Source organism: Anser brachyrhynchus (genome assembly GCF_964034855.1).
Source record: "Anser brachyrhynchus genome assembly, contig: SCAFFOLD_174, whole genome shotgun sequence".
Taxonomy (NCBI): Eukaryota; Metazoa; Chordata; class Aves; order Anseriformes; family Anatidae; genus Anser; species Anser brachyrhynchus.
Window position 1 is genome coordinate 269,875 of NW_027663856.1, and position 7,368 is coordinate 277,242.

The following is a 7,368-nucleotide window of genomic DNA, read 5'->3' on the forward strand; positions in this document are numbered from 1 at the left end:
GGATGCAGTGCAGTGAGTCCAGAGAGTGCACTGGCACCACTGGGGATGCAGTGCAGTGAGTCCAGAGCGTGCATTGGCACCACTGGGGATGCAGTGCAGTGAGTCCAGAGAGTGCTCTGGCACCACTGGGGATACAGTGCATTGAGTCCACAGAGTGCACTGGTACCACTGGGGATGCAGTGCAGTGAGTCCAGAGAGTGCACTGGCACCACTGGGGATGCAGTGCAGTGAGTCCAGAGAGTGCACTGGCACCACTGGGGATGCAGTGCAGTGAGTCCAGAGAGTGCACTGGCACCACTGGGGATGCAGTGCAGTGAGTCCAGAGAGTGCACTGGCAGCACTGGGGATGCAGTGCAGTGAGTCCAGAGAGTGCACTGGCACCACTGGGGATGCACTGCAGTGAGTCCAGAGAGCGCACTGGCACCACTGGGGATGCAGTGCAGTGAGTCCACAGAGTGCACTGGCACCACTGAGAATGCACTTCAGTGAGTCCAGAGAGTGCACTGGTACCACTGGGGATGCACTGCAGTGAGTCCAGAGAGTGCACTAGCACCACTGGGGATGCAGTGCAGTGAATCCAGTGAGTGCACTGGCACCACTGGGGATGCAGTGCAGTGAGTCAAGAGAGTGCACTGGCACCACTGGGGATGCAGTACAGTGAGTCCAGAGAGTGCATTGGCACCATTGGAGATGCAGTGCAGTGAGTCCAGAGAGTGCACTGGCACCACTGGGGATGCACAGCAGTGAGTCCAGAGAGTGCATTGGCACCACTGGGGATGCAGTGCAGTGAGTGAAGAGAGTGCACTGGCACCATTGGAGATGCACTGCAGTGAGTCCAGAGAGTGCACTGGCACCACTGGGGATGCAGTGCAGTGAGTCCAGAGAGTGCACTGGCACCACTGGGGATGCAGTGCAGTGAGTCCAGAGAGTGCACTGGCACCACTGGGGATGCACTGCAGTGAGTCCAGAGAGTTCACTGGCACCACTGGAGATGCACTTCAGTGAGTGCAGAGACTGCACTGGCAGCACTGGGGATGCAGTGCAGTGAGTCCAGTGAGTGTACTGGCACCAATGGGGATGCAGTGCAGTGAGTCCAGAGAGTGCATTGGCACCACTTGGGATGCACTGCAGTGAGTCCAGAGAGTGCACTTGCACCACTGGGGATGCAGTGCAGTGAGTCCAGAGAGTGCACTGGCACCACTGGGGATGCAGTGCAGTGAGTCCAGAGAGTGCACTGGCACCAATGGGGATGCACTTCAGTGAGTCCAGAGAGTGCACTGGCTCCACTGGGGATGCAGTGCAGTGAGTCCAGAGAGTGCACTGGCACCATTGGAGATGCAGTGCAGTGAGTCCAGAGAGTGCACTGGCACCACTGGGGATGCAGTGCAGTGAGTCCAGAGAGTGCACTGGCACCACTGGGGATGCAGTGCAGTGAGTCCAGAGAGTGCACTGGCACCACTGGGGACGCACAGCAGTGAGTCCAGAGAGTTCACTGGCACCACTGGGGATGCACTTCAGTGAGTGCAGAGACTGCACTGGCACCACTGGGGATGCAGTGCAGTAAGTCCAGTGAGTGTACTGGCACCACTGGGGATGCACTGCAGTGAGTCCAGAGAGTGCATTGGCACCACTTGGGATGCACTGCAGTGAGTCCAGAGAGTGCACTTGCACCACTGGGGATGCAGTGCAGTGAGTCCAGAGAGTGCACTGGCACCACTGGGGATGCAGTGCAGTGAGTCCAGAGAGTGCACTGGCACCAATGGGGATGCAGTGCAGTGAGTCCACAGAGTGCACTGGCACCACTGTGGATGCAGTACCGTGAGTCCAGAGAGTGCACTGGCACCACTGGGGATGCACTGTAGTGAGTCCAGAGAGTGCTCTGGCACCACTGGCGATGCAGTGCAGTGAGTGCAGAGACTGCACTAGCACCACTGGGGATGCAGTGCAGTCAGTCCAGTGAGTGTACTGGCACCACTGGGGATGCAGTGCAGTGAGTCCAGAGAGTGCACTGGCACCACTGAGAATGCACTTCAGTGAGTCCAGAGAGTGCACTGGCACCACTGGGGATGCACTGCAGTGAGTCCAGAGAGTGCACTGGCACCACTGAGAATGCACTTCAGTGAGGCCAGAGAGCGCACTGGCACCACTGGGGATGCAGTGCAGTGAGTCCAGAGAGTGGACTGGCACCACTGAGAATGCACTTCAGTGAGTCCAAAGAGTGCACTGGCACCACTGGGGATGCACTGCAGTGAGTCCAGAGAGTGAACTAGCACCACTGGGAATGTAGTGCAGTGAATCCAGTGAGTGCACTGGCACCAGTGGGGATGCACTGCAGTGAGTCCAGAGAGTGCACTGGCACCACTGGGGATGCACTGCAGTGAGTCCAGAGAGTGCACTGGCACCACTGGAGATGCAGTACAGTGAGTCCAGTGAATGCACTGGCAACACTGGGGATGCAGTGCAGTGAGTCCAGAGAGTGCACTGGCACCACTGGTGATGCAGTATAGTGAGTCCAGTGAGTGCACTGGCACCACTGGGGATGCAGTGCAGTGAGTCCAGAGAGTGCACTGGCACCACTGGGGATGCAGTGCAGTGAGTCCAGAGAGTTCACTGGCACCACTGGGGATGCACTTCAGTGAGTGCAGAGACTGCACTGGCACCACTGGGGATGCAGTGCAGTAAGTCCAGTGAGTGTACTGGCACCACTGGGGATGCACTGCAGTGAGTCCAGTGAGTGTACTGGCACCACTGGGGATGCACTGCAGTGAGTCCAGAGAGTGCATTGGCACCACTTGGGATGCACTGCAGTGAGTCCAGAGAGTGCACTTGCACCACTGGGGATGCAGTGCAGTGAGTCCAGAGAGTGCACTGGCACCACTGGGGATGCAGTGCAGTGAGTCCAGAGAGTGCACTGGCACCACTGGGGATGCACTGCAGTGAGTCCAGAGAGTGCACTGGCACCACTGATGATGCAGTACAGTGAGTCCAGTGAGTGCACTGGCACCACTGGGGATGTAGTGCAGTGACTCCAGAGAGTGCACTGGCACCACTGGGGATGCAGTGCAGTGACTCCAGAGAGTGCACTGGCACCACTTGGGATGCAGTGCAGTGAGTCCAGAGAGTGCACTGGCACCACTGGGGATGCAGTGCAGTGCGTCCAGAGAGTGCACTGGCACCACTGGGGATGCAGTGCAGTGAGTCCAGAGAGTGCACTGGCACCACTTGGGATGCAGTGCAGTGAGTCCAGAGAGTGCACTGGCACCACTGGGGATGCAGTGCAGTGAGTCCAGAGAGTGCATTGGCACCACTGGGGATGCAGTGCAGTGAGTCCAGAGAGTGCACTGGCAGCACTGGGGATGCACTGCAGTGAGTCCACAGTGTGCACTGGTACCACTGGGGATGCAGTGCAGTGAGTCCAGAGAGTGCACTGTCACCACTGGGGATGCAGTGCAGTGAGTCCAGAGAGTGCACTGGCACCACTGGGGATGCAGTGCAGTGAGTCCAGAGAGTGCACTGGCACCACTGGGGATGCAGTGCAGTGAGTCCACAGAGTGCACTGGCAGCACTGGGGATGCAGTGCAGTGAGTCCAGAGAGTGCACTGGCACCACTGGGGATGCACTGCAGTGAGTCCAGAGAGCGCATTGGCACCACTGGGGATGCACTGCAGTGAGTCCACAGAGTGCACTGGCACCACTGAGAATGCACTTCAGTGAGTCCAGAGAGTGCACTGGCACCACTGGGGATGCACTGCAGTGAGTCCAGAGAGTGCACTGGCACCACTGGAGATGCAGTACAGTGAGTCCAGTGAATGCACTGGCAACACTGGGGATGCAGTGCAGTGAGTCCAGAGAGTGCACTGGCACCACTGGTGATGCAATATAGTGAGTCCAGTGAGTGCACTGGCACCACTGGGGATGCAGTGCAGTGAGTCCAGAGAGTGCACTGGCACCACTGGGGACGCACTGCAGTGAGTCCAGAGAGTTCACTGGCACCACTGGGGATGCACTTCAGTGAGTGCAGAGACTGCACTGGCACCACTGGGGATGCAGTGCAGTAAGTCCAGTGAGTGTACTGGCACCACTGGGGATGCACTGCAGTGAGTCCAGAGAGTGCATTGGCACCACTTGGGATGCACTGCAGTGAGTCCAGAGAGTGCACTTGCACCACTGGGGATGCACTGCAGTGAGTCCAGAGAGTGCTCTGGCACCACTGGCGATGCAGTGCAGTGAGTGCAGAGACTGCACTAGCACCACTGGGGATGCAGTGCAGTGAGTCCAGAGAGTGCACTGGCACCAATGGGGATGCACTTCAGTGAGTCCAGAGAGTGCACTGGCTCCACTGGGGATGCAGTGCAGTGAGTCCAGAGAGTGCACTGGCACCATTGGAGATGCAGTGCAGTGAGTCCAGAAAGTGCACTGGCACCACTGGGGATGCAGTGCAGTGAGTCCAGAGAGTGCACTGGCACCACTGGGGATGCAGTGCAGTGAGTCCAGAGAGTGCACTGGCACCACTGGGGACGCACTGCAGTGAGTCCAGAGAGTTCACTGGCACCACTGGGGATGCACTTCAGTGAGTGCAGAGACTGCACTGGCACCACTGAGGATGCAGTGCAGTAAGTCCAGTGAGTGTACTGGCACCACTGGGGATGCACTGCAGTGAGTCCAGAGAGTGCATTGGCACCACTTGGGATGCACTGCAGTGAGTCCAGAGAGTGCACTTGCACCACTGGGGATGCAGTGCAGTGAGTCCAGAGAGTGCACTGGCACCACTGGGGATGCAGTGCAGTGAGTCCAGAGAGTGCACTGGCACCACTGGGGATGCAGTGCAGTGAGTCCACAGAGTGCACTGGCACCACTGGGGATGCAGTACAGTGAGTCCAGAGAGTGCACTGGCACCACTGGGGATGCACTGCAGTGAGTCCAGAGAGTGCTCTGGCACCACTGGCGATGCAGTGCAGTGAGTGCAGAGACTGCACTAGCACCACTGGGGATGCAGTGCAGTCAGTCCAGTGAGTGTACTGGCACCACTGGGGATGCACTGCAGTGAGTCCAGAGAGTGCACTGGCACCACTGAGAATGCACTTCAGTGAGTCCAGAGAGTGCACTGGCACCACTGGGGATGCACTGCAGTGAGTCCAGAGAGTGCACTGGCACCACTGGGGATGCAGTGCAGTGAGTCCAGAGAGTGCACTGGCACCACTGGGGATGCACTTCAGTGAGTCCAGAGAGTGCACGGGCTCCACTGGGGATGCACTGCAGTGAGTCCACAGAGTGCACTGGCACCACTGGGGATGCAGTGCAGTGAGTCCAGAGAGTGCACTGGCTCCACTGGGGATGCAGTGCAGTGAGTCCAGAGAGTGCTCTGGCACCACTGGGTATGCAGTGCAGTGAGTCCAGAGTGTGCACTGGCACCACTGGGAATGCAGTGCAGTGAGTCCAGAGATCGCACTGGCACCACGGGGGATGCACTTCAGTGAGTCCAGAGAGTGCACTGGCACCACTGGGGATGCAGTGCAGTGAGTCCAGAGAGTGCACTGGCACCACTGGCGATGCACTGCAGTGAGTCAAGAGAGTGCACTGGCACCACTGGGGATGCACTGCAGTGAGTCCAGAGAGTGCACTGGCACCAGAGGGAATGCACTGCAGTGAGTCCAGTGAGTGCACTGGCACCACTGGGGATGCAGTGCAGTGAGTGCAGGGAGTGCACTGGCACCACTGGGGATGCAGTGCAGTGAGTCCAGAGAGTGCAGTGGCACCACTGGGGATGCAGTGCAGTGAGTCCAGAGAGTGCACAGGCAGCACTGGGGATGCAGTGCAGTGAGTCCAGAGAGTACTCTGGCACCACTGGGGATGCAGTGCAGTGAGTCCAGAGAGTGCACTGGCACCAATGGGGATGCACTTCAGTGAGTCCAGAGAGTGCACTGGCTCCACTGGGGATGCAGTGCAGTGAGTCCAGAGAGTGCACTGGCACCATTGGAGATGCAGTGCAGTGAGTCCAGAAAGTGCACTGGCACCACTGGGGATGCAGTGCAGTTACTCCAGAGAGTGCACTGGCACCACTGGGGATGCAGTGCAGTGAGTCCAGAGAGTGCACTGGCACCACTGGGGACGCACTGCAGTGAGTCCAGAGAGTTCACTGGCACCACTGGGGATGCACTTCAGTGAGTGCAGAGACTGCACTGGCACCACTGGGGATGCAGTGCAGTAAGTCCAGTGAGTGTACTGGCACCACTGGGGATGCACTGCAGTGAGTCCAGAGAGTGCATTGGCACCACTTGGGATGCACTGCAGTGAGTCCAGAGAGTGCACTTGCACCACTGGGGATGCAGTGCAGTGAGTCCAGAGAGTGCACTGGCACCACTGGGGATGCAGTGCAGTGAGTCCAGAGAGTGCACTGGCACCAATGGGGATGCACAGCAGTGAGTCCACAGAGTGCACTGGCACCACTGGGGATGCAGTACAGTGAGTCCAGAGAGTGCACTGGCACCACTGGGGATGCACTGCAGTGAGTCCAGAGAGTGCTCTGGCACCACTGGCGATGCAGTGCAGTGAGTGCAGAGACTGCACTAGCACCACTGGGGATGCAGTGCAGTCAGTCCAGTGAGTGTACTGGCACCACTGGGGATGCACTGCAGTGAGTCCAGAGAGTGCACTGGCACCACTGAGAATGAACTTCAGTGAGTCCAGAGAGTGCACTGGCACCACTGGGGATGCACTGCAGTGAGTCCAGAGAGTGCACTGGCACCACTGGGGATGCAGTGCAGTGAGTCCAGAGAGTGCACTGGCACCACTGGGGATGCACTTCAGTGAGTCCAGAGAGTGCACGGGCTCCACTGGGGATGCACTGCAGTGAGTCCACAGAGTGCACTGGCACCACTGGGGATGCAGTGCAGTGAGTCCAGAGAGTGCACTGGCTCCACTGGGGATGCAGTGCAGTGAGTCCAGAGAGTGCTCTGGCACCACTGGGTATGCAGTGCAGTGAGTCCAGAGTGTGCACTGGCACCACTGGGAATGCAGTGCAGTGAGTCCAGAGATCGCACTGGCACCACGGGGGATGCACTTCAGTGAGTCCAGAGAGTGCACTGGCACCACTGGGGATGCAGTGCAGTGAGTCCAGAGAGTGCATTGGCACCACTGGCGATGCACTGCAGTGAGTCAAGAGAGTGCACTGGCACCACTGGGGATGCACTGCAGTGAGTCCAGAGAGTGCACTGGCACCAGAGGGAATGCACTGCAGTGAGTCCAGTGAGTGCACTGGCACCACTGGGGATGCAGTGCAGTGAGTGCAGGGAGTGCACTGGCACCACTGGGGATGCAGTGCAGTGAGTCCAGAGAGTGCAGTGGCACCACTGGGGATGCAGTGCAGTG